The sequence below is a fragment of the Emydura macquarii genome, unplaced genomic scaffold, assembly GCF_026122565.2.
Source record: "Emydura macquarii macquarii isolate MOO-44397 ecotype Brisbane River unplaced genomic scaffold, CSIRO-AGI_Emac_v2 contig_431, whole genome shotgun sequence".
In the NCBI taxonomy this organism is placed as follows: domain Eukaryota; kingdom Metazoa; phylum Chordata; order Testudines; family Chelidae; genus Emydura; species Emydura macquarii.
The window spans coordinates 13,079,412-13,105,764 of record NW_027130568.1 but is presented as its reverse complement, the minus strand read 5'-3'; the positions used below and the strand labels follow the sequence as shown (position 1 = coordinate 13,105,764).

General features: G+C 40.3%; 1 long non-coding RNA gene across 3 annotated transcripts in view; it reads right to left on the bottom strand.

The window, feature by feature from the left end:
• The window catches only part of LOC137146273 (uncharacterized), a 109,883-nt gene that overhangs the window by 62,323 nt on the left and 21,207 nt on the right, over positions 1-26,353 (bottom strand). Inside the window, exon 2 of one of the 3 annotated variants that reach the window (XR_010917890.1) lies at positions 11,239-11,363. The exons of the other annotated variants lie outside the window; for them this stretch is intronic. This is a non-coding gene — a long non-coding RNA (uncharacterized lncRNA). The remainder of the gene's footprint in view (positions 1-11,238; positions 11,364-26,353) is intronic. 3 annotated transcript variants of the gene reach the window in all.

Sequence of the window (26,353 nt, the reverse complement as noted above, 5' to 3'; positions counted from 1 at the left end):
ACAGGGGACATCAGCACCCTAGAGCCCAAGCCCTGCTAGCTAATTCAGTTCTGACTAGAAATGTAGTGAAATGTAACCCTCCAGAGTCCCTCCACCTGAAATGTCGGGTGAGAAAGGAAGACCTCTTAGTCCAAACAGCTTGTTTTCTGTTCCACCAGACAACCAACTACTGTACAGTTTTGTCAACAAGCATTAGACATTAAAAACACACTGATAAAACAAAACACGTATCTATGGCTTTACTGGGATTACAGAGAGGATGAAATACTAATGTAAATACCCAGTGCTGCTACCCTTACTTATTCTGAATAGAACACAACTTATGCGCAAATAGTTCCATGGGCTTCAGCCCTGTGAGGCCTGAAAGCCCGGCATTGAAGGATCAGCACTTGGAGGGCTCTTCAGGGACTGGGGAGAACCCTTCCAGCACCAACCCCTCAGCACAGAGACAGTGTACACCTCTCCCTACAAGCCTAGTGTCAACCTGACCTCCACCTCTCCACTCTCTCACACGTTTCTGAGCAACCTCTTGCCCACCACACGCCTTTTTATTAAATGGGCAACCCTATGGGGAGCTTTAGGGGTTTGTCAGGGCTATGGGGATAGAGAGGCCTGAATGCCCATGTAGGCGTTGGGAAATATGTGAGATGATTGGGAAGGGGAGGAGGTTATGTCAGGAAGAGGGTTTGGGTTAGGGAAATGTTGGACCAAGACTGTGTAGGAACCCAGGGCCTTCATGTTGAGACCCTGATTCTTGAAGGGCCCTCTCAGGACTACTGCTCATCTCCCAGCACACCAAATCAGCATCGCCACACAGAGACCTGGATACACTGATATCTGGATCCACAGACACTTGTGGCATTTTAAAGACATTTTTTAAAAACCCTAAAACCATTGGTGAAATGACTATGTAAAATCCAGTTTGCATAAATAGCCATCTCATGCCCAGTGAGGGACAGTGAAGAGGGAATGTATTTAATGCATCTTCTCTGTTATCACACACGACTCATTTTTCGATATGTTAAAATAAGGATTTTCAGGTCTTTTTGTGGTCTTCATCAAGTCTCCTCTTTATCAGTGTCTGTTGAGTTCTTGCTCTATATATTTAGCATTATCTGACTTTTCAAATTCATCTCTCTTGCAATGAGAAGAGCAACTGCTAGGTCCCAGCTAATGAATGTTTCAGAGACAAGTACAAAGTGACCAGTCCATTTAGAAGCTGTTTATTTTCCTCTTTCTTTTGTTCATCTGGGATAGAAGGAGTCTTTAGTGCTGCTGGTCAAAGATTAAAAAAACTCAACAACTGATTAACACTTAAGCCTGATCTGCAAAGACTAATACCTGCTTAACTTTACACATTGTACAGTCCCATTAAAGTCAGTGGTAAAGTTAAGCAGGTATGTAAACCTTTGCAGGATCAGGGTCGTATATTCTAAATTAAAGTCCTAAGCCTATATCATAGCCTGTTTTGCTATGATATGTGAGTGATATTTGAGAGTATGTGGTTGACTGCCGAGGATTCTGGAAAATGTTTGCAAATCATGAAAGTTAAACAAATTTTAACCTGAACAATTATTCCTCTGAAAATGTGTAATGAATATTTGTTAGCCATTATTCCACATTCTCCTGAATCATCCGATCAGGCAGCAGTCACAATGCTGTGTGACTCAGGTGAGCAATCACACAACATGAATAAGTTATAACAAATTACAAATGCTGAATATTTGATGCAAACTGTTTACCAGCCATCAGCAAGCTAAAAATTATTTACTAAAACTATTTGGCAAAATATTTAGGAAGAACTAAAACATCCACTAACATTACGATTGATTCATGACACATCTGCAAATCAAAAACAAGAACAACATTCAGAACAAAGAGCTTGAGAAGCTCTTGTTGTGGCAGTGAGGGGAATTCTTGCTATACTATTTAAAGTAGTAATCCTGAGGAGAGTGAGTGGGAAATCCATTACTTCCCTTCTCCAAGACTCTAGGGAAAATGTTTCCTTTATATTGTAGTCTCTTCAGTTCTGGTGTACTCTCTTGAAATGAGTATACATTGGACTGTGACACAGAGGAAGTGAAAATGAGACTTACCTGGTATTCCTTTTGTCTTTTCTTCTTCAAATTCCTACAGCGTTCTGTTTGCTTTGCTCTGCTTTACCCCAGGGCATATAGGAGACAATTTCCTATTTGTGTTTCGGCTTTTTGTTTAGAGGGGGGGAGAGGGAGGACATATACATATAAAGAAGAGGATTGAATTTGCCATTTCTGATAAATAAGCACAATTGGGCAATGGTGGCTTAGCCAGTGGACAGTTTTCAGGCACCAGGAAGCAAGTTGCCTATGAAAAGGTCAAAAAACTAGACTGAGGTCTGATAACCATAAGGAATCAGGTTGGCCCTCTTTTCCTCCCCATGTCTGCCTTCCCCTACATCCACCCCTATAGAACCATTTTAATAAGTCTGACTATTTATTATATTGTGTGCTCATCTGTCTGATTTGTCAGGCCTCAATTGCCTTGTATGAAAATCTCTCTTCCTTTTCTGCTCATAATACATGTAAGTTTTATTATCTCCATGGCTCTCCCTGGCTCTTTCTTAGGGTTGCTTTTTCTGGTGCAGACTGATTGAAAAATGCTGCTGTCCCCCAAATGGCTGGTAGTTTGATACTTTTTGACATTTCTAAACAATTCATATTCTTCCTGCCAGCTCCCTTGCTTTCTAAACTTTTTTAATCCATCTGAATGCAAACTAATCTACTGAGAGAAGAAAAACAAGACTGGCCTGGGCAGCAAAGCTGGAAATGTCAGTGGTAGAAATGATACATATATCTTCTAGAAAGAGAGAAACTCGAAACAGAAAAAGACATGGGGTGAGGGCAGGAATACACCGCAGTCGTATTCTCTTAAGATTATCTATTGTATAGCAACATGCATCCAGTAGCATTGTGTAATATTTGCATGGAGAAAGACAGTTTGGAAGCAAGCACATAAGGTGCTTAATCATGTGGAATAAAGCAATGGTCCCTTGGGGGAATTCCAACTACTTAGACATGCGAACCTAAGTAGATACTTGTTAATAAAAGTTTTCAAAGACAGAGTTTCCAAAAGCTGTTATTATTAGTATTCTAGCATGCTTTATCCTTCGGATTGTGAAGCTCAAAAAATCAATCAAGTTCTAAAACGATTTTTTGATCTTTCAGCTAGTAGTGTGTGTGTGTTTGGAGAAGATCAACATCCCAAAATATGTCCTGCCCCCACCCCGTGCCCATACACACTTATTCTTAATTTCAAGAGGCCACTAAATTCCAAACATAAAAAGGACATAGTCTTTCTTTTAATTTTTCTATAAGGCCTGAGTTTCAAGATGGGTCTCTGGTTTTTTTGCAGCCACTACACTGCCTCAAAATAACGGCGCCCACATTTGTATGCCCAAATTTCATTGCAGGCACAAAAGCTACCATTCAGAGTCAGGTAATTAATTGTCTATGTAGAAGGAATTGCACCTGAAATTCACTGCAGGCCCAAGAATGAAAGCACAATTAAAGTGCAGGTGAAAAAACATGCCTGGAAAAGAACTGGTTTGAAAACTGCATCCATAATATACAGTGATAGATCAATCCATGAGCATACATAAACCCAAATATGTTGTGTGCCCTGTATTCTTAATCTATGAATCCAATATGCCATAGGCTGCAGTGCTCTGAACAGACTCACACTCATTCAATTTATGGAATTGGCTCCCGTTTGACTGCTCTGCAGGTTTTCTCTTCCCCAAGGCCTGCCTCTCCTTCTCCCTATCCTAACATTGCTCTTCCATAGTGTCCAGACAGCATATAGCTGCAACTGCTCTCCTGGTCCAGTTGGCACTTTTGCAGTTGTGTGCTAGCCGGCCAGACAATGCTCAGTGTTCCTTCTGCCTACCCATCTCTTCTGAATTTTGTTGCTACCTCACCCAATCGCCTACCTGCCTTTTTAAAGTAACATCCTGCAAATCATTATGACTTAAGTTCAGCTCTTAGTGGCTAGATTTTAACACTCAGCACATTGAGCCCTTTAAAAATATTGCCCTAAAGGCCCTGAGTGCTGAGCTCTTTTGAAAATCTGGCCTTTATTTGGGTGTCTACAGACGAGCTAAGCTCTTGAAAATGTAACCATGTATCAGTAATAATTATGAGCCTTATAATATACAGTAGGATAATAAAACAATTTTCAGGATTCACAGATTAGTATGAATATATTTCTCCAGTTCAGCAATGAAGGAAGAAATTAAACATTCTTCAAAATTGCAACAAAACCAAATTAAAACATATCCCATGGCAAAAACAGCAGGAAAAGGAAAACATCCACTTCTATTTAGAATCCAGATCTTACATGTTCTCCAGCTACATATCCATCACACCAAGAAACAGCAAAAGTCAGCCTTCAGCCAATTTCTTTGGTCCCACTAAAGAAGACGACGATGACATATAAAGATACCAGCAAATGAGAATCTACAAAGGTAAATCATCTCATGACATTATGGGTTGGATTTAAAATGGAACTTATGTACATCTCTTTTGGAGCCAGACACGACATTCCCCAGCAAAGCAAATTCTCTTCTCTTTGTCATTCCTGTGCATGAGTAACGCTTCCAGGAGAAAACTAATAGAAAAATATATTACGGAACGAGGGAGGAATTGTAAGCTTCCTGGTTGAGTCTTTATTAAAACCATGACTTTCTATTATGCTTTTCTCTAGGAAATACCACTATTTTATTACAAGATCTGGAAGCTCATATTGCAAGGTAGTTTAGAGTTTGCAATAAAACCATCATTGAAACAGGTTCCTAACATGGTTTGCGATAAAACCACTGGAAAAATTTGCGCTTCTAAGGATTATTCGCCAGTTTCACCAGCCTTCAAATCAATGGGCCCCACACAAAGACGTGTCAGTCTACTCAATGAGATTCCATAATCCACTGTAGCCATCTGGCCAAGACAAGTGTGAACACCAGAATATAAAGTGTAATGACATCTATTAGTAATTGCATCTTATTGTCATAATCAACAGGCATGAAATGTGTGCAGCAAAAGCTGAAACCACGTGCAAGTCGCTGGGTTTTATGACAAATTTAAATTGATAAATTGATCATATGTACCCCGGACAAGCAAAACTAACTAACTGCGAGGCCTAAACTAAGGGGACACAATAGAGGTATATTAGATGCCACTAAACAGGATAGTGAAGGGAAATGGAGAGCAGGAACAATGGTGTATTCAATTCATTTAAAAATTTGCTAAAGGAAATACTTTTTCTTGGAGTGTAAAAGTCCTCCATGCAGAGGACCATATACTGTATATGCCTTGGGCACTATTCAAAAAAGTCTCACGTGTTCTCCATTCCACATACAACATTCTTCATATTCCCAGCTATTCTCTTCCAGTCTCCCCTTCAGTCTTCTTATATCCATAATAACTCATTTAGTCACCAAAACTCGCCTTGACAATTCCAGACTATGAACTTTAGCAAGGGAATACTTTTAATTTGGAAGGCTAAGTTGCCCTCAAAACAAACCACTGTGAAAGCACGGACTTAGATTTGAGGGGACAATGAACTCTGGTTCTTCCATGTATCATGATACACATTTAGCCCTTTTAGTCATTGAAAACACCTTGAGATGCTTCATCCTGGTGAATTCCTTGGATTTATCTTTCTCTGTCTGAGCTTTAAAGGAACAGTTTTATTATTAATTATTATTATTATTTAGTCCTGGAACAAACACTCTTTTAATCCAGTCTCTAACTCTATTGTAATGCCACCCATAAAACATCATCTTTTTATTTTCATATACTTTGAATATGTATAGTGTAAAATGGGTTTATCTATATAGCCACTCAGAATAACACAGTTTATTACAGTTAGTTTGGGTCTAAAGAATTAAGCTAAGTACTAACTGCCTCAAGCTGTTTCGTGGGAAATTAGATTTGTGCTAAATAGTTTAATGCTTAGGGGAGAGCAAAATACACTAGATGTTGCAATTTCATGATTTACTGGAACTTCTAGTTGGCTATATTTTGGGGAGGCTATCACCAGACTGAGATGTCAACAGCAAACTTTCATCATCACCTGAGACTTTCCACATCTCTGTCCTAAAACAGATTAATTAAATCAGAAAGGTCTATAAATTAAAACATTCCACATTTAAAACACTGTAATCAATTTTTTTTTTAATTTTATAATCAGAGCATCTAGTTAGAGTCCAATACTGAAAATGTTGAAACAGCCCTTTCACTTCATTTCCTTCCCAAACTGCCCTGAAGGATACATCTGGTATGCTCCCTCCTCTGTTAAGTGCATCCCATCTCCAACCCATACACATTTTACCCTGGAAGGCGAAAAGGACAAGGAGAGGATGTTAAAAGCATTTTACAGAATATCAAACATTTTGATAGACAGACAAGCTGACACAAAGCTGAAAAAAAGCCACGATAGCCTGGACATAGGGCCATTAGTTAAATTCCTGAATGCTCTACTGCTGCTAATAGAATATGATAATCCAACCCAATTAGTCATTTCAGTAAGACAAGATATTAACAAATCTCTTATCTTGGAAAGTGCCATTTTCATTATGACATTTAATAAAAACAAATTTATCACAGCTGTAATGTTAATGTAAACATATATATTTACCATGGGAGGGAAAATGGAAATTGCTATTGAGATGATGAAACTGCTTGAGCAATAATTTTGTGGCTAAAAAGATGTGATTTTCATACTGCATTTCCAATGCAGCAATGATCTCTTGCAGGCCTTCCTAAAGCACCCATTACTGTGGCATCTATGTGCTGAACAAGCAAAATATTCATGTGAACTTCATTGTGTTCAATGCACTGCTAGGGTTTTCTTGTTTTTAAACAATATTCTGAAAATTTAAATATCTAATGACCACACATAAATCATTAAAGCATGCAGTGATCCTTCTCCCACTAAAGATATTGGAAATAATCCTATTGTCTTCAATGGGAGTTGGATGAGGCACAGACCCTAAAGCCCCTCTATTTCTTTCACGGGTCATCTCTGATCCAAGCCACACAGCTGGTCACACCCTGGATCCGGTCTTTGGATTAGATGTCAATAACAAGGCCATGACAATTCACTCACTATCCTGGATAGACCATCGCCTCATTAAGGCAGGGGTCAGAGCTTTCCCAGCTACTAGGCAACCAGACAGACTCATGATCCTGATTAGTCTGCAAAGACTCATGGACTTCATCACATTCTAAAGCATGCTAAAAGCCAGCTGCACCTCATCCACAAGAGGAGGAGTTGAAGCTCTGGTGAATCTTCATAATTGTACACTAGCCTCGACCGTTGACATGCTGGCCCCCAAATGGCCCATCTCTTTCCATCACCCATAAAGATCTCTTTGTTTTTCTGACAAGTGCCAGATGGAGAGGGGTAGAAATTGGAAAGCAGATTGTGAAAAATGAAGTCTGATACAGAGAAGATGAAACATAGAATTTCCCCAAAGCTATGCTTAGGATGTATTACAGGCCAAGAGAAAAATCCTATCAGCCTCCACTGAAGCTGCCAAATCCTGTTCCAAGGAGCTATTAGTAACAGCCCCATCAATCCTGGTAAACAGCCTCATCAGCTGTTTACCAACCAACTCATCAATCCTGAGTGCCTACAGTTCTCAATAGAACCCAGCACCAAGTGCTGCAAAGAAATATGATCCTGCTTCAATGTGAAGACCATGCACATTCAGACAGTCGTCTCAAACAGCATTTATCTACTCCCTCTTTGCTCACAGAAAAGAGCCATCTGTATTCCTGGAGCTCTGGACAACCTGAAGGATTCTTAACCCAAAACCTATGAATGCAACCCATGCCCTTCCTGGCTTGTGGAAAAGAGTCATGAGCAACTGGGGCCCCTCATGACTAAAAGAGTTGATGCCTCATTCAATCTTCCCTTTCTCCTTCAAGCACACAATAGTCTGACCAACACTGAACAAACTTATTCTGAATATGTCAATTCTAGCTAACTACCACCAGTATCAAACCTTATATTCCTGAGTAAGCACAAAGAGAAGCTAGCCCAAGGCCAACTGCTATTGTATCTAATTGCAGCTAATATATTAGACTCAATGCAGTCTGGATGGAGGCCAGCACACTGGACCAAATTTGCTTTAGTGGTACTGATGGATGATGTCCTCCGGTCACTGGATGGAGGGTTGGCATCCATTATCATCCTCCTGGACCTTTCTGCAGCATTTGACACTACTGACCATGTTGATATTGCTGTCTTGCCTGAGAAATGTGGCAGGAGTTTAGGGCAATACATAACTTGGTTTGAATCTTATCTGGAGGGACACAACCAATGAGTAGTAATGGGGAACTGCACCTCCTCCATCAGACCTCTCACTTGTGGAATCCCACAGGATCAGTTCCTCTCTGGTCCTTTTCAAAATCTACATGTAGCCAGTAGGTGAACTGGCCAGATGACACAGACTCAGGTGCCAATAACAAGATGATACACAGCTCTACCTATCCTTCATCACACACAGACCACACTTCTGCCACCCAGATGGCCAGTGGCTGGACAAGATCAGCTCTTGGATGAAGAACGGATGGTTGAAGCTGAACCCAAGCAAGAAAGGCAATGTCGGTGAGCAGAGGAAAGGACTTTGAAGAAGTTGCAGCCACAGTGCATCTGCTTTGGTTAAAGGCAAACACCAACAATTGGTCAATTCTGACTACAATTTCAGAATACTCTTTGATTCTTCACTGATGCTAAGCTCTCACACACCAGCATTCACAAGTAATGCTTTTTATCATTTCCAGCTGGCCAGAAGTCATCCCATCCTGGCAGAGTGGGGCACTGGTTATTCATGCCTTCATCACCACTTGACTGGACTACAGAAACACTACATGCCCGGGCATAAAACCAGCCACACTCAGGAATCTTCTGCCAAGTTATTTTAGTTCCATTACAGAAATATAATAATTTATTTCTGTGTGTGGTCAAAACATCAATAACTTTCATAGGAAAGGAAGGATTTTGAATTATTCTGTCTCACTTTAGTCTGAAGAACAGGCAGGCATGTTTTGACCCAACTGTATAGTTGCTGATGCTAGCATATTGGATTTAAGGAACTCCAAAAATGAGAAGAAACAATCAGGAATAAGAGAGGAAAGTTACTACAAAAACTGGATTAAAACAAGCTGTAAGTGTTTTTTGCTGGAGCCATGAAAACCCAGAAAAATAACGGAAGAGGTTACTTGTTTAGATGTATGCTTTATAATGCATATGTGAGCAAAGTAAAAAACTCAGTCTCCACAACATTTGAAACACAAGACTTTCTCCATTTCAAAAATCCTTGCCTGTGAGCACATTTGCAAATAATGGAGTATTTAATAGGATTATCTCTAATTGGGATTCATGTCTCTGAGCAGAATTAGACTCAGCCCCCTGTGACAGGGAACTAAGAAGAACTGGGACAGAAAGATGAAAATAAGGTTAAAACGGAGATGGATTGCATCACTGTTAAATGAAAGAGACTTGAAGATGCACATAAAATTGACATTCTACATAATAAAAAACAGAAATCACAGCCTGAAAGTATCTCAGAGTGGCAGACCTAACATAAAGATTCATGCCTGTACACAGTGGACTGTAACCCTTGGCATTGTTTGGGAAGACATTTAAAGAGCCAGATGCTGTCCTCGTACAGGGTGACTAACAACAAGGACTAATATACTAAAGCGCTAATAAAAGCTACCTCCATTAGTATATATTGTACTCATGTCATTGCAAATCACTGTTCAATTATATCCTTTCCTTTAGAATGTGTAGTAAACACATTTTATAAAATCACTTTAAAATCAGTTAGGCAGTCTACCAGAAGGCATAAACATATTTTAAAAATAGTGAGACACCTGTGTAATGTCTGTAGATTAGTATCATCAATTCACTGGAACTTTTGAGTGGCTGGTAGTTAAATTGGATTAAATGTGTTTAACTCTGCAATGTGTATAGTGGAACCAATTTTCCCCCAAGAACAAGTAAGTCACGGAAGGTTTTTATTATCATCTCTTTGGTGTTGTGAGATCTAGAACAAAAAGGCTATTTTAGATGGTAACACAAGCAATTGAGTACTTGATTTTTTTTTTAATTATTGAGATTATTATTGTCATATAGATGATAAAGATATATATTATTATCTTATATAGAAAACCATAATTAGGATGATGCACAATGCCTAAGTAATTAGAGTTCACTAGCAGTTTTGGTTTAATGTTTTGGGAAGAGAATATGAGAAGAGGGAACATTTGTTAAGACAACAATAAAGAATCACCCAACTGAATCCCTCTGGGCCAGTTTATCAGACCTTTCCCCTGCTTTAGTAGCACCTTACGCCACAAACAATCTCATGACGTCAATGGGTTTGCTCACGAAGTAACCAGTGAAAGTATATTAGAATCTGGCCCTCTGATACCTAGCTCAAGATTAAGCCCAAAGTGAGAAAGAAATAATGAAACAAAACCTCCTGCCACAGCCAAGGATGATCATTCAGGTCTTACCTTCAGGTCTCAGGGACTGTGGTTCCAGTCCTTCTGCTGAATGCTCAGGTTTCTGTCATTTTAGTACATTTTCTCCACCTTATCATTCTCTTTGATAATGAAGACAGTGGTAGGAGATCAGTTATCACTTAAAAAAAGAGAGAGAGAGAGAGAGAGAGAGAGAGAGAGAAACAAAGCCGCCTGTACCAAATGCTAGATTTTCACTTGGGGAATGTTAGTAAGAATTTGAGAGTCTTTGCAGATTTGGATGAAGGCAAAACGTGGCCATTTCCACCAGAAAATACAAGGGACTGGGCAGGGAGGGAGGCCGGGTATTTGTCATTATCGCTATTTTTTTTTACAGTGAAGAAAGCCATAATTCTTCCTTGAAACACAAGTGCATGTCCTTATACCTATGACTAGAAATGTATTTTAACTGTGAGCAATTTTATGCCTCTATAAAAGCCATTCCAATTCCACTGCACTGAAAGCCTTCTATGGCCCTTATTTCAGACAGTGGTTTGGCCCTATAAAAGTATTTTTGTATCAGAATTCACTGTGAGCTGGTTCTACTGTACTTTGATAAATGGACTTATACTGCCACCTCTGTAAGAACTTTGTTCTCTTTAAAAATATTATTTTGTTAATTCTTCTGAATCAACACTTGAGTTGAACATTTCCATACAATTCCTACCAGAGAAGGGAAGAATTATGTCTCCTGGTTTTCCTATGGTGAAAGCACAACGGTGTCACAGCAGGGACAGGACCAGGTGTACTGAGGATAAAGGGACGTTGGATACCCAAATGTTTGTCTCCTTCCTAAAAAAAACAAAAACAAACAAAAAGAGTAAACTTCTCCAGCTCTAAAACAAACTTCCTCCCAGATCAGCACTCTCTTGTCCCCAAAATGGACTCTGCAGATGATCTTTATTCTCCCTCCCTTTTCTGGGTCCTTAATTTTTTGCTTCAGCAAGGTAGACAGACACCAAGAAGCAGCTGCCTGGCAGAAATCAGCTATGCCTTCTGTTGCTGCTTGCTCAATTATCTCAGACTCTTTACTCCATCTGTGCCTCTTCTATGAGGCATGGATCATAAGGATTTGACTTAATCTGTACATATTATCAGGAAGATCTAAGACTTCTGTTACAGTGCTAAAAATTATGAATGGGCAAACTTCAAGGGTTTGCCATTCCATTTGGATAAGCATGCAACAGTATGGATTGTTATCCACACTGTTCAAACCTCCTGAAACTGCAAAACTAACCTGAAAAAGTCATGATCCCGGCTTTTCTTTGAACCATATTTTTGTTGTGTGTTTCTATAGTCTCTAGCACAATGGTCTATGACTGGGGCTCTTAGGAGAAGATGCAATACAAGTAATAGATGTAATAATTTCCAACTTCAGGATGGCCACAAAGAACAACTTTCCTCATGGCATTTTTGCACTTCTGGCAAGGACATAAACCTGAAACACAAAGTCTCCAAACACTACAAAATCTCAAAAGAAAAAAATAAGCTCTATGTTGGTCCTGGAAATGAGTGAAATTTCTTTTAACAACCTCATTTTATTTAACTATCTTGAATCCAATACATTATGAAAATAACATGCAGCCCTAAAATAGAACAAAAGAGTCAATAGGGTTGGCAATCTTACCTAGTTCCCAACTAACAAAGAGAAAACAAAGGTAGAACAGTCCACTCAGAATAATACTGTGATAAAGCACAGCAATGATTTAGGGGTGCAACACTTTCAACCATATTATGACAACGATCAAGGAGGGGTTATTAAAGAGAGGTCTGATACTAATGCAGAGATCAGGAATTGAAATCTGAGCGGAATCAGTATTTCTTGCCCTTGAATAGGAATTCTCCATTCCACATGCTTCTTTCATGCTGTGGAGACCATATGGATCAATATTTTGGACTAGCCTCCATAGCTGATCACTGTAAGTGCGGAGATGCTATTTGCATTTACATAAAACTCTTGTATCTAGAGGGGTTGTGCATTTAGAGGGGTGTGCATTTTGGTCTCATCTCTCAAAAGTGAGCAGTTTCACCACAGAAATGGCTCAACTCACTAATTCAAGAGACGACCTAGATAAGCCTTTCCCCTGGGATTCAGTGCCAAAGAGCAAAATGTGTGCAGCATGTGATAGCCAATTAAATGCTAAGGGGCCAGATCTACAAAGGCATTTAGGGACTTACAAGATTCAGATAGGCCTTTTACGTGAGTTATTAGGCATCTAATTCTCACTGAAAGTCAATTAGAATTTTAATAATTTCAAGAAATTAGAAATAGGAGTTTAATGAAAATTACTATTTTTCTATCAATTTATCTAAACCATTCATTTCTTCCATCCAGTGTATAAGAGTTCCAACCAACCACCATAACATGATGCCTCTGTCCCCAGTGTATATGTTGAATCTGGGGAAACGACAGGTTCAAAAAACGTTCAGGAAGAATCTTCTAAAGCATATATTTTCAACTTCCTTTCATAAGGACAGGTAGAAAGACATTTCAAAGTTCACACGTCAGGGCAGAAGTGAATCAGAATTCATAGCTGAGAGGGGTTGACACCATCATTTTGACTAACGTGGCTGGCACTGCAATGAGTGAGAATGCATGGAGCCAAACACACACACGAAACAACCTTAGGCAACATAAATGGATTTTGGGGGGGAAAGTTATTCCCAACTCACTATGGCACTTGTGGGTAATTGCTAAGTCACCCAAAGAAAGCATGTAGTGGAGATGAATCTCCTCATACAACAGTTTTACAGGTATGTAATTCTACTGGCTTCATTGCAGTTGTTCCTTATTTAAATGAGCATTAGGCCCAATAAATTCACCCATGGACTTCAATTGTTTTGTACTTTGCTCCGTTTAATTTCAGTAGAAGATACTTAGCTCTGCAGGATTTTTTGTTTTTTCTCTAGTTTATAATTCAAAAGTGATAGACAACCTTTGGCTACTTAAGAACAAAAGGGAATATGTATAAGAGAATACATCTTATCAGGCATATTTGAGTATTAATCATTTCATATATGTCAAAACATATCTTAGAAACTGTCCAAAGCTGTATATAAAATTCTGTAATCTTTAAGACTAACAGCAGTGAACTCTAAAACACAAATGTTCCAGCAATGTGAATCTCATACATTTTTCAAGATCCTGATTTAAATGCAGATTTATCAATAAAAATGCCACCAAAAATAGCTTTGAAATTTTAATTTCTCTCTGAAATAAAGGTCTCTTGTAAGCAGATCTGGTGTGTTGTGTCTGAATACCCTCGGCTTTCATTATACTGTGATTTTTCTTACAGCTGCTAAATCCTATTTTTGCAAAGGAAAAAAGGCAATTTTGCATCTCTAATCATCAAAAGAAGCATAATTTAGGCCTTTATTGAGTCAGTCATGAATTGTCTTTCTTGTGAGCTCACAATGTCATAATATTCTTTTTGATTAATGAGGATCCTACAATTATAGGGTAGAAACCATCATGCCACATACTGCAGAGCCTGTCGAAAGACAAAAATTATAGTTTATGCTAATGCATTAGCAAAGAGTTATGAGTGGAATTATTACTGTCACCAAATTGAAAGAGTCTGCATCCAAAAGACAGATAGCTTCGTAATCTCTGGAATGTGATTCTATGCAGTAAGTGAACTTTTGCCTGGGACTCAAATTCTTTTTTCCACTTTTGTGCACTCAGTGCCTTTGCACACATTATCTGAAATACCTCTGCATACCTAGGAAACTGACAGATGGGGACGGAAGCCTTTGAACACAAAATAAAGAAGGCCTAGCAAAAACTTGTGTGAATAAATGGAGTTTTATCACACACACAACAAGCTTCAGACTACATGGTGCTATTAGCCTCCATAATTCAGGTTGGCACCAGCAGAAGGGTGAGGGACATGGAGGCAGAGGATATCATCTTACTATAACAATGTCAAAAGTCAAAACCAATCATATTGATAAACCTTAAGCAAATCCTTGCAGCATTACAGCCAATTCACTTTCCAGATATTGATTAGGCTTTGCTCAACTATATTTACTCGAAAAGTCTCCAAATATAGCATAATATCTTACAGTTCAGCCAAAATCCCAGCTTTGTCTGTGATTTCCTTAATAGCTAGACGTCAGTCTCCTCTGGAAAAGTCTGTAGTTAGAAACTTAGAATACAATTTTCTAAAGTACCTAAGTGATTTAAAGGTCTTAGATCATTGACTAAGCAATTTAGATTCCTACAAATTTCAAAAGCATTCAGATACTATACGTCTGAGTCTGTGTGTTTCAAACACTTTTGAAAATTTTACCTATAGTGAATTTAAGAGTTTTTCCCTGTATTCCTACAATTTTTATTATTTTTTCCTATCATGCCCTGTTACATAAATATACTAAAGGACAAACCCATGAGACCAAAAATTCATAAAGTAGAGGTCCAGGCTATATGACTTTTCCTTTAAAAAATACAAAACATGGAAAAAGATTAAATAGGGAAACTCAGAAATTATGTCAGAAACACAGTCCCTTTAATATTGCACACTCAAAACACACAATCCTCTTATTTTAGTTTATTATATTTTATTCTGATATGATATACTATAGCTGAACCACACAAGAAGGAGTTCACTGCACTGTGGATTTCACCACAGAGCTGTCTGTCTGTCAGGGGATGATCCTGCAGTCTGGATCAAACCATGAGAGAAGCTGAAGCCAACCTCTTAGACCAAGGGTTCTGCCCACTCTTTGTTAGAGATAGAGATCCTGTCATGGACATAGTCTGACTCCCAACATCACAGTCTTCCCTTTTTATGTTTTTCATCCTGGTTTGGGTCCTCTGACAGAAATTTCGCAGTTGATTACATCGTCCAATTTAAGTTCCTGGTTTTCATTTAAAAGAATTCAAAGGGATTGCTCATATGGTTAAAGTTAAGGACCTGCTAACATACTCTGCTGGATTGGGGCCTTAGTATAAAGACATTTTCCACTAATGCTTGAATTTAAGACATGTAGAGCCAGGTTGTGATTCTAGTTACACTAGTGTAAACCCTGAGTAACTAACCAAGATCAGAATTTGATCCTCACAACGAATACAAAATTATACATGCCAGTCTGTTCTCCTTTCCCTTTGCTGAAACTATGCACAAGGATCTTATCTGAGACATTTATAAAATGTATCTCAATATTCTACCATTATTGTCCAAAAACACTGCAGTCCCATTAGAAGCTATTGAGTTTGGAATCACAAATATAGAATATTGTAATATTTATTTTTTAAGAAGGAAATGGGACAGGATGATGTGTCAGGGCAGAAAGGTAAAAGTTGGTCGTTGGTAAGTGGAATAAAGATAATCTTTAGAAAGAAAGAGATCTCCAGCATAGCTGAAATTTTTTGCAAGGAAAAGTCCTTCAATCCTCCAGAGATAAAAAAATCTTCAAAACTGACACAACCTAATTACCTGTCTTCAAGGTTTGGACAATGAAAGATGGATAGCCTCCAGAGCAGAGAAAGGGTGATAGAAAGAAATATGCAAAATCCAGTGGACAATCAGTCACTTTCACGGAAACATCATACACATCACGGCTACTGAATGAACACAGATTTTATAGTAGAAGAGACAGGCTGAAGCAGGGAGTTCAGAGTCATTACTCAACAGAAAGGCATTCAGATATATGTCATTAAAACTGAAAAACAATGCTTATTTTCTATCTCCCTCCTTCGAACTTTCACCTGTCTTTCAGGACAGGCACCTAAATCCAACACCACACCCTGGCACCCCTTTACACAAAGAAGTCTCTCTACAAAATTCTTCCTGTGATGGAATGTATTTAACCTTTGAGGCTGTGATGTTCCCCTCTGCAATCTGGACTGGTATATTGCTGCCACCGCAATCCCCCATTCCTGGAGCATGTCTTACTCTGCTTTGCTTACACTCCTGGGCAGCTCACGCACAACCACCAGCAAGCCAGGTGATCCTTGACTCAGTGAGTGAGTGCCTCTAGCTGGCCACTCATGGGATTATGCAATGGTATGACCCCAGCTAACATCTCCAGTCCAGATGCAACCCTAGGAACTGCCATCTTACAACATTCAGTGCTATCCACTGCAAGCTCATTGGTTCATCAATTTATCAAAGAAATTGATATGCACCTGCCTTGTACTTCAACTGGAGTCTCTACACACCCAAACCACATATACTGCCTTAGATAAAACAAACAAATGTATTAAGTACAGAAAGATTTTAAGTGATTATAAGTCAGAGGAAAGGAGGTCAGATTTGATCCTAAGTAAATAAAAAACAAATCGCATTCTAAACTAAGCTTAATACTTTCAGCAACCTTACAATCTCAGATAATTCTCACTACAGGCTGGTTGGTCAGCCTCTAACCAGGCTGTCTCCCTGTGATCAATGCTTCAGTTGCTTGATGTTGTATGTAGATGAGAGTGGAAGAGAGAGAGACCAGCCAAAATGTCTCCCCTTTTCAACATGTCCCTTCACCCCGCTCTAGGGCCTCACCCCCATCCCCCTTCAGGGTCAGGTGACAAACAGTATCTGTGCATGGTTTTCTCCACATCCTGAGACACTGCGGTTCTTTGTGGATTCACATGTTGACATCTGTGGTGGTCCTTTGCTCTTGAAATGCTGAGCTGGGTAGTTCTATACAAGTCTTAGTGAGGTGTGAATGGCTCTCCAGTTCTGTGGAGTTTTCCTAGATCTGCCTCAAGCCATGAGACACATATCTGGGAAAATTAAATAGAGAAGCCTCATAACCATACACATGACATTGCAACAAACATGCTATTATAACAACAACGTTCAGTATGCCGTGAGCATTCCAAAAACATCTTACATGACATACTTTGCATTAAACAATACACAGCTATATTATAAGGGTGAACATAAGTGATACACAATCACATCATAAGGGTGTACATGGGGGTGCAGTGTGTCACAGCGGTTCCTTGCTGGGGTGGAGCCCATACGCCTATATCATCCCACCCCAAGAAGTGGCGAGCTGAGACTACAAGAGCAGTGAAGGTGTATCTTCCATACTTGCCTAGAGAGGACTCTCCACAGCATCTATTTTGGAAACCACAGACACTTGGTCCTCCAAGAGCTAGAGGGACTAGCAACAGCCAATCAGGGCCCTGCTGGCCCAGATAAAAGGAGCTGCCTAGCCTTAGCACCACAGCTCCTGGGTGGGAGCAGAGGAGTGAAGAAGGGGGTTCCTTTCTGGCCCAAGCAGCCTGGCAAGTAGCCAGAGTTTATGGCTCGCTGAACCTACATAGCTGAAATTGCAGAGAGAGAAGAATAGAACCTAAGGATGCTGGCCTGAGATAGGGCTGGAAATAAAAGGGCCTGGTAGGAAGAGGCCCAGGGAAATGGCTGGGATGGATTGGAATAAACAAGATTTGGCTGTTGTATACAGGGTACCTGGGTTGTAGTGATTGAGCCTGGGTTCCCCTACCGGCTACTGATTAAGTGATGTAAACCAAAAAAAGAAGGGAATAGGGCTTGTTTGGGAGCCTGAACAAAGAGCTGAATTTAAAGGGTCAGAGCTGGGGCTGAAGACCTTAGCAAGGGCAAATAGGCCGTTTATTTATTGGACTCTTTAATAGCTTGGAAGGGGTTCACTAAGACTTTGTGACTTAGCCAGAGGGCCAAGCTTCTGGAGACTCCTCAAGATTGACCAACAGTCTGCAGGGGGCATCAGGAATGACAAAAGGACTGGGTATTGCACCCACCCATTCACAGGCACTCAAGAAGTGAGTGCCCCTTTACACTTCCTCTCAAACTTATTTTAAATATTCACTTCAACATGAAACAATACTGGGATGGGGAGAAAAAAGAAATAAAAACTAGGATGTGTGGACAAATGTCATATTGCCCAGAACTCCACACTTCAACATCATTAATGAGCTAACAATTAGCTAATTTGATAAGAAATTAAAGAGCCCAGTCCTGTGAAATGCTGAGTACACTTAACTGCTGGCAACTTCACTAACGGTTGAGGGAATTCAGTGCCTCGCTGGATTGGGCCTAACAACATCATAATGGAATGACTCACACACAGCTTTCATGGGAAGACTGCTGTGGAAATACGGAAATACAGTTAAGTTCGTGTATCTTGCATAAAGTGTAAAGTGCCCCAAAGATGTGAGAAAGTTTGTAAAGTATGCCATGCAAAACAGACAAGAATGAGTCAAAATTCTGGCTAAATCCTCTATGTGGACAACTAATATATTCAGTTCAACAAAATAATCCCATCCAGTACGGACTACTAATATATCTTCAGTTGGATTCCTCCTCCCTCCCCCCCATAAATATTGTTATATAAATGGTATTTGGGTGTTTGTTCACCTTCACTATAAATTGAGTTTCACATTTTTTCAGTATTCTTAGAACAAAATCAATGCCTTGAGGAGAGGAAGAACCAGACAGACAGAATGGAAGAAAGGAACAGAAGGGAAACAGACAGAGAGAGCATCCATATCATCAAAACCAACAACGAATACATTTTGGGTCTGATCTTCACCAAGTGTAAATTGTTATAGCTTCACTAGCTTCTGTGAAACTGTGATAATTTACACCTGCTGATGACCTGCCATTTATGTACTTAGATTTTCAGTGTTTTGGTACAGAATGTCTTAGGGGCAGACTTAAAGCTTAAGGGATGTCACTAATATTCTTTGTATCAAAACTATTTTTGACAGCCATGCTCACTTTCACCAACAGAACCTTGTTTTCTTGAGGAAAGAATGCTGAGCTTGTGAAAGGCCTTGAAGAAAACACCCTGCTCTCCACAGTACAGTGGGAATGTGCGATTCTCCTCTTTGCCCTACTAACGTGATTCAACTGTTAACTTTCTCGGGAGGAGAGTAGTTCGGCCATTAGAGGCTAGTTACAGCATCCTCCTATATATGTTGCCAATATTTGCTGTATTATTTCTACCAATTGCATCTGAGGAAGTTGGGCTGAAGCTTAGAGCTTATGCCTGCTGAAATTAAATTTGTTAGTCTTTAAAGTGCTACAGAACTCTTGTTGTTTTTGCCATAATCTCAGAGGTTTTCTTAGTGGAGAGTTCCCAGCTAAGGACTTGATCTTGAGTTCACTGAAGTCAAGGGGAAAACTCCCACTCACTGCAGTGGTGCAGGATCAGACTTATGTGTGACCTTACCAGTTTTTAATTATTAGAAGTGGTCCATGATCATTCTGTCCTTGACCCGTATGAGACTGCCAACAAGCATACCTATGATAAGTACTATTTTGTGGTGTGGATTCTGGTCTCTTTGCAAATGAACTGAAACCTCAAACACATCACACTGTTAAATAGAGACAAATTTTGATCACTGCTGGGTTGGGTTTGAATCAGCAGGAAGGTAACCTACAGAAAAAAGGCTCATTCATCTTGCCATTGTTAGTTCCTGGAGCTACAAAGTCCCCTTGTAATTGCTTTTTTTGTTTGTTTGATTCTTATTTTTTGTTCAGTAATGCAGAATCGTAAATGACTGATTGGCATTTTAAAGGATAGCTTATAAAGTTACATGGCAATTATCATGCTTCCTAAATATTAGTTAGTGCTTAAATGATTCATAGCTAATGATCTGTATATGGTGTATTAACTTGTTAAATATGCAAATGTTCTTTACAAGCTTCATCTATTAATAATGGAGTAGTTAAACATTTATTGATAATGTACCTTTGATTTAATTATACAGAAAATACCTTTATCATCTATGTTACTCCAGTGAATTGACCTTGGCCTATGAGTGCTGCCTTAATCCGGCTGGCATCTGCTTTAGTACCTAAACCTAAGAGACAGGTGCTGAGCACCTGACATTCCTATTAAAATCAACAGTGAGTTGGAGTGGCTCTCCACCTCTCAGGATCAAATCCTCAGAATGTTAGTGAGCATTTTGTGATTAGGGAACGGATAGATTTTCAAGTACACAACCTCCACCATACACACACTATTTATAGTCTGTAAGTGGTGTACATTATATTGTAACACTGTGCATGGGATACAATCACAGTAATGAAAAGAGGGATTGGAAGAAGTGATACAAGTAGAAATGGGTGAACAGATTCAACTAAAATAAGAGTTCACTTCCCCGAAAAATTTCCTCTATTCTTAAAGCAAGATGACTAAAAATCAGATTACTGGGTTTTATTCCCACTCACCAAATGACTCAGTGTCTGACCCTCGACAAGTCATTTAAAGTCTATCCCTCAGTTTCTCCATCTGTAAGACATAACAATCCCTCTATCCCTCAGTTTCTCCATGGAACAAGTAACTAGAGTTGGTTGAAAAGATCTTCATCAGAACTTTTATTTTTAACAAAAAATGGCTTTTCATCCAAAATGAAAATGTTAGCATGTAGCCGGGAGGTGTGGCCTCCCTCTGAGATTGATGCAAAGGGAGAGCCAAACCTCCCGCCCCACCGGGGGTTGGAACTCAGAAAGACAACACCTGACTGGAAACAGGTAGGCGGGGCTAGGCCTTTAAAACCTAGACTTACTCGCTCAGTCAGGGGCCAGCGGCCGAGGGAGAAGGACGCCTCTCCCTTGGTGATCGAGTCTAGGGCTGCGTCCAACATCCACCCAGAGGAGAAGCTGCCGGATCTACCCACAGCATGGGGCCCTGCGGATCCAGAGGAGCTGCCTGAACCATACGATCCGGAGGAAGGCCTGCCCGAGCTGCCTACTGCCTGGGACCCGGAGGACCTGCCTGAGCTACCTACTGCCCGGGACCCGGAGGACCTGCCTGAGCTATCTACTGCCTGGGACCCTGAGAACCTGCCAGAGCTGCCTACTGCCTAGGGGCCTGAGGACTTAGAGGAACTGTTCTCTGCAGAGGACCCTGCACAGTTTCCGGACCTGCCGCCAATTGATGGGGAGGGACTTGTGGGACTCCCACATGCCTTCTACCCCAGCGACCCAGAGGGAGACAACTAGCCCCAGGTACTCTAGGGAGAGGGTGGGAGGAAGAAGCCCAGGGAAGCTGACTACGGTGCAGCTGAGCTGACACTCGTTGTGTGTCGGCGTGTTTCGACCGGAGCCCCGCTGACCCAACCACAGGACACCCTGTCACTGACAGGGCCCTGGGCTGGGATGCAGTGGAGACAGGTGGGCCTGCGTCCCCTCTCCCCTTCCCTCATCCTGACCTGGGGTGGATGCCGGCTGAGCGCCAGAACCTGTCCCTTACTGCCTGCCCTGCCCTGCCTAAGGGCCGGGCCATAGACTGCTGCTCACCCTGCCAAGGGCTCGAGCCTGTGTGGGTTTGCCTGCCTGCTCTACAGAAGGGCCAGGCCATAGACTGCTGACTCACCTTGCCTAGGGCGCGAGACTGCTTCCTCGCCCTGCCTGGGGCTCGAGACTGTTTGCTGGCCTGCCCTCCAGAGAGGCTAGGCCATAGACTGCTTCCTCATCCTGCTGAGGGCTGTTTCCCACTGCCGGCCCATCCCTGGCTGAGGGCCGGACCGCAGACTGCTGGCACACCCTGTGGGGCAAGAGACTATTCCCCCAAAGGAGCGGCCTGAACCAAGGCTCGCCCTACTGAGGGCCGGAAGCTGCCCCTTAATTCAGATTCCCCGAAAGGCGTTGGTGCCGGGAGGTGTGGCCTCCTGCTGAGATTGATGCAGAGGGAGAGCCATTGGCACCACCCCCTACAGGGAATCTTCTACATAACAGAAAATGACAATGTTTTGTTTCCTGATGAAAAATGAAAATTGTTCTCTCCTTTCTCTTTTATTTTCCCCTTTTCCTCTTCCCATCCCCATCCCCCCAGCTTGGAAATGAGAGGAAATAGGGCAGTGGTTCTTAACCTTTCCAAACTATTGTACCCCTGAAGCCTGAGTCCCACCCCCACGGGGCTGAGGCATGTAACTTAGTTTCATGGCGCCCCTGTGGCTCCAGGCAATTGCCTTTCTTGCCACCCCCAATATCAGATCTGCACTTGCGACCCCTCTAAACCCCCAGGTTAAGAAAAACACTGAAATAGGGGAAAGAAAGAGGGAGGGGGGAAAATTCCACAACATTTTTAGTATAACTTCAAACTAAACCAGAATTATTAATTTTATCAAAATGTTGAAAAAAATCTACAATATTTGAAGAAAATGAACAAAATGAAAACTTTTCATGGAAAATACTCACTATACTTCAACTAGTCCTATAAACATCACGTCTGGGGGAAAAAAGTCTGGCCTATGTGCCATCATTATAGACAGGAATTATTTGTTCCTGTAATACATGCTGTCATTTGAATAAGTAGGCTCTGCACTCAATCAATGGTGCTTTGACCTTGTATAACATTAAGTTATAGGAATCTGAAGTTTGTCAAGAGACAATTTGAGTCACTCACCCCACATAATGATTTTGTCCATTGAATAAAGATTTCCTTAAGACTCAAACACAAAAATCAGTATCACTAGCAGATTAAACAGCATGAATTTAAAGATTCTATTGCTGCTTCTTTAGAAACATGAACAGAATAAAGAATGGTGTGTAACATCCAGTAGTTTATCTGGTGTGGCTCTGTGCCACGCCGAGGTGTATATGTGGGTATGCATGGTATCAGGGTTGCTTTTTTGGACCAACAACTCTCCAGCATGCTGACAGCCCAAAACTTTGGCTCCACCCTTCCAACCAATGGTACATTTTGACCTTACAAGGCCCCTATACAAGCTATACAGGTTTGATTTTTTGTGATGGAGGACTAACTTAGTCCTGCCTTGAGTGCAGGGGACTGGATTAGAAGGCTTCTCGATGTCCCTTCTGGTCCTACACTTCTATGATTCCATGGTGTCATGATATACAGCCACAGTCTGTCTTAAGCAGGATGTATTTATTAAATAAAACAGCTACAAAGCAGCTTCCAAACAGTTCAAGATCATTCTTTTGCCTGTTTATCAAAGACCGCCCCTTGTCTGGAACTCTGTGCAACACACATACATATAGTAGCCAAATAATATCCTACAGTATCATTACACATAAGAGCATTAAAACACATGAGCTTGTCCTGTTTACTCAGAGAGCTCCTTTTGTACAGCCTGAGTAAGAAGTGGAAGATCAGGCTCAATTACGGACTGAAATCATTCCAGCTCAGCAACAGTAATCATGGCTGTCAAATAGCAATAAGCCCGGTTGTCAATGAACTTAGTGTTTTTATGCTTCATTTTGTTTTATACGTCATACATTTTGCATCCCTGCACATGGTACTTTTAAAAAAAAACAACTTAGAACCCCAATCCAAAGTTTATGAAATTCAAGGAGTGTTGTTTCTTTGATTTCAATATGCATTGGCTCAGGCCCACAATGCCCAAACAGGTACCAGTTGTGTTTGAGAGAGGAAGGAAGTAACACAATGAATTTTGCTAAACATAGCCTAATTTTTTTCCTTTACATATTTTTGAAAAAGGATAATATATAAACCAACTATTTGAGTCTATAGATCTATTGTAGCATGTTTCTTTGTTTTTTAACCTGGGGTCATTATCAAGATTAAACACATAAGTTTAAGGATTGTTCTGAAGTCTGGGTTTGAGGTATTTTTGGACAGTATATTTTGTATTGTGCCTAATGGTTTTATGCTGAGAAAATGTCAACTAGTGCTAGCTTCTTAGCATCCAACAGTAAAGTAATTCTTGCACAGCTTGTTCATGGAGAATCCCTTCCTATGTTTTAATTTTGCCCTGGCTTGATACAGCAGTGGAAAAGAAACTAATGGGTGTCTCTGTAAAGGACTGCTCTGGAGGGGGGGGTCTAATATTTACGCTAGATTTGAAGAGAAATAGCTCAGTGATGTGGAATTTAGGAAAACAGAACAAATTATCATTTTGTTTTGTAGATGTATCAAAAGATTTTATGTGGTTTTAATCTGCTCACAGCGAGCAGCCTGAGTTATAAACACACTATTTCAATTGGTACATTAGTTGGGTTTCATGGGAATTTGCAGAGAATCTCATCACTCACAGATGACTTGGACAATAAAATCTGTTTTCTGCCATTAATCCAGCACCAACAGGCTGACTAATCACCTGCAGAGAACAGTGATGGATGGGAAATGGGAAGCATTTGTGTAACTCACCCTATATTACTGTGGAAAACAAAACACACGAAAAAAAGATTGCAAGGGAAATGTGTACCACAAAGATGTTCTTGTTCATTCAAAGCAGGGCACAAGTTTACCGGTGTGATTCCTTGCAGCTCTTTTTTTATCTGTGATTTAAAAAAGAAAACTATTTCCTTTTTACAGGAGGTGGAAGAGACAAAATATATACAAGGGACTGATATTAATATAAATCAAGGCACTATCCTTTCTTGAGTTGATCAGAGAAAAACTGTAATTTTATTAATTAATATCTATTTAGCAATAAACTGTTGTTTATTTTTTGAATAATTATCAAATCTAACCAAAGTACTATGGCTATAGAAAAACACACACAGGTCAGAGTCTATGAGTAGTACTATGCTTAACAAGTAGTTCAGTTTACTTCAGTGCGACTACTCTGGGCAAAGTTACTACTCAATATGAAGCGAGGGCATCAGAATATGGCCAAAGGAGTCCTGCCTTGAGTACAGGTGGCTGGACTAGAAGACCTCTTGAGGTCCCTTCCAGTCTTTTATGTCTATGATTCTAGCTCCCCAAGAAACCAACTCTCCTTTGCTACAAAAAATAAATAAATAAAAAATAGAAACTTTACAATCGTTAGGCTGCTGGTGTACTGACACCATAGCTTATCAAGGTGATCAATACTGTCTCATTGTTTCCTTGTCCTCCCCCCATCTGGCTATCTCTTGCCTTATACTTAGACTATAAACTCTTTGGGGCAGGAAACGTCTTTTTTTTCCCTGTATTTATAGTGTGTAACAAAATGGCTTCTGGGGGGGTCTCCTAGGCATTAAAATAATATAAATAAATAAATAAATAACACTGACCATTTCCACCAGTAAATCTTCCAACATAAAACTAAGATTAAAAAGATAAGAACTGTTCATCTTAGAAAATAGATGACTAAGGGGGGATATGATATAGGTCTATAAAATCATGAATGGTGTGGAAAAAGTAAACAGGGAAGTTTACCCTTTCACCTAACAAAAGAACTAGGGGTTATCCTCATGAAATAACTAGGTAGCAAGTTTAAAGCAAACATAAGGAAGCACTTCACACAACACACAGTCAACTTGTGGAACTCATTGCTATGAGATGTTGTAAGGCCAAAAATATAACTGGGTTCAAAAAAGAATTAGGTAAATTCTTGGAGGATAAGTCTATCAATGGTGTTAGCCAAGATGGTCAGGATGCAACCCCATGCCCTGCGTACCCCTAAACCTCTCAGTGCCAGAAGCTAGGACTGGATGACAGGGGACATATCACTCAAAATTGCCCTGTTCTGTTCATTCCCTCTGAAGCATTTGCCACTGGCCACTGTCAGGATACTGGGCTAGATGCACCATAGATCTGACCCAATATGGCTGGTCTTATGACTCTGTTCCTTAAAGGTAGTTAAAAATTAGTATTTTTGTATCAGCACCAATCATGCTACTTTTCCAAACCTTTTCAAGTTTATGAAAGTTATTTTCTGCTTTTGGTATTCATTGCTTGACACCTAGCATGGTGTCACCATCATTGCACATGTCACTTCCCAGATAAGTAAAACTGACTCACTTCTAATATTTCTCCATCTACTCTCATAGTTGTTTTTGGAACTTTGATAGCCATATATTGTCTTCCCTTGTTGATAAACAAACCAACTTGTTTTGCTGTGTCTAACAGGTGGGTCTTTTCTTCCATGAAATGGT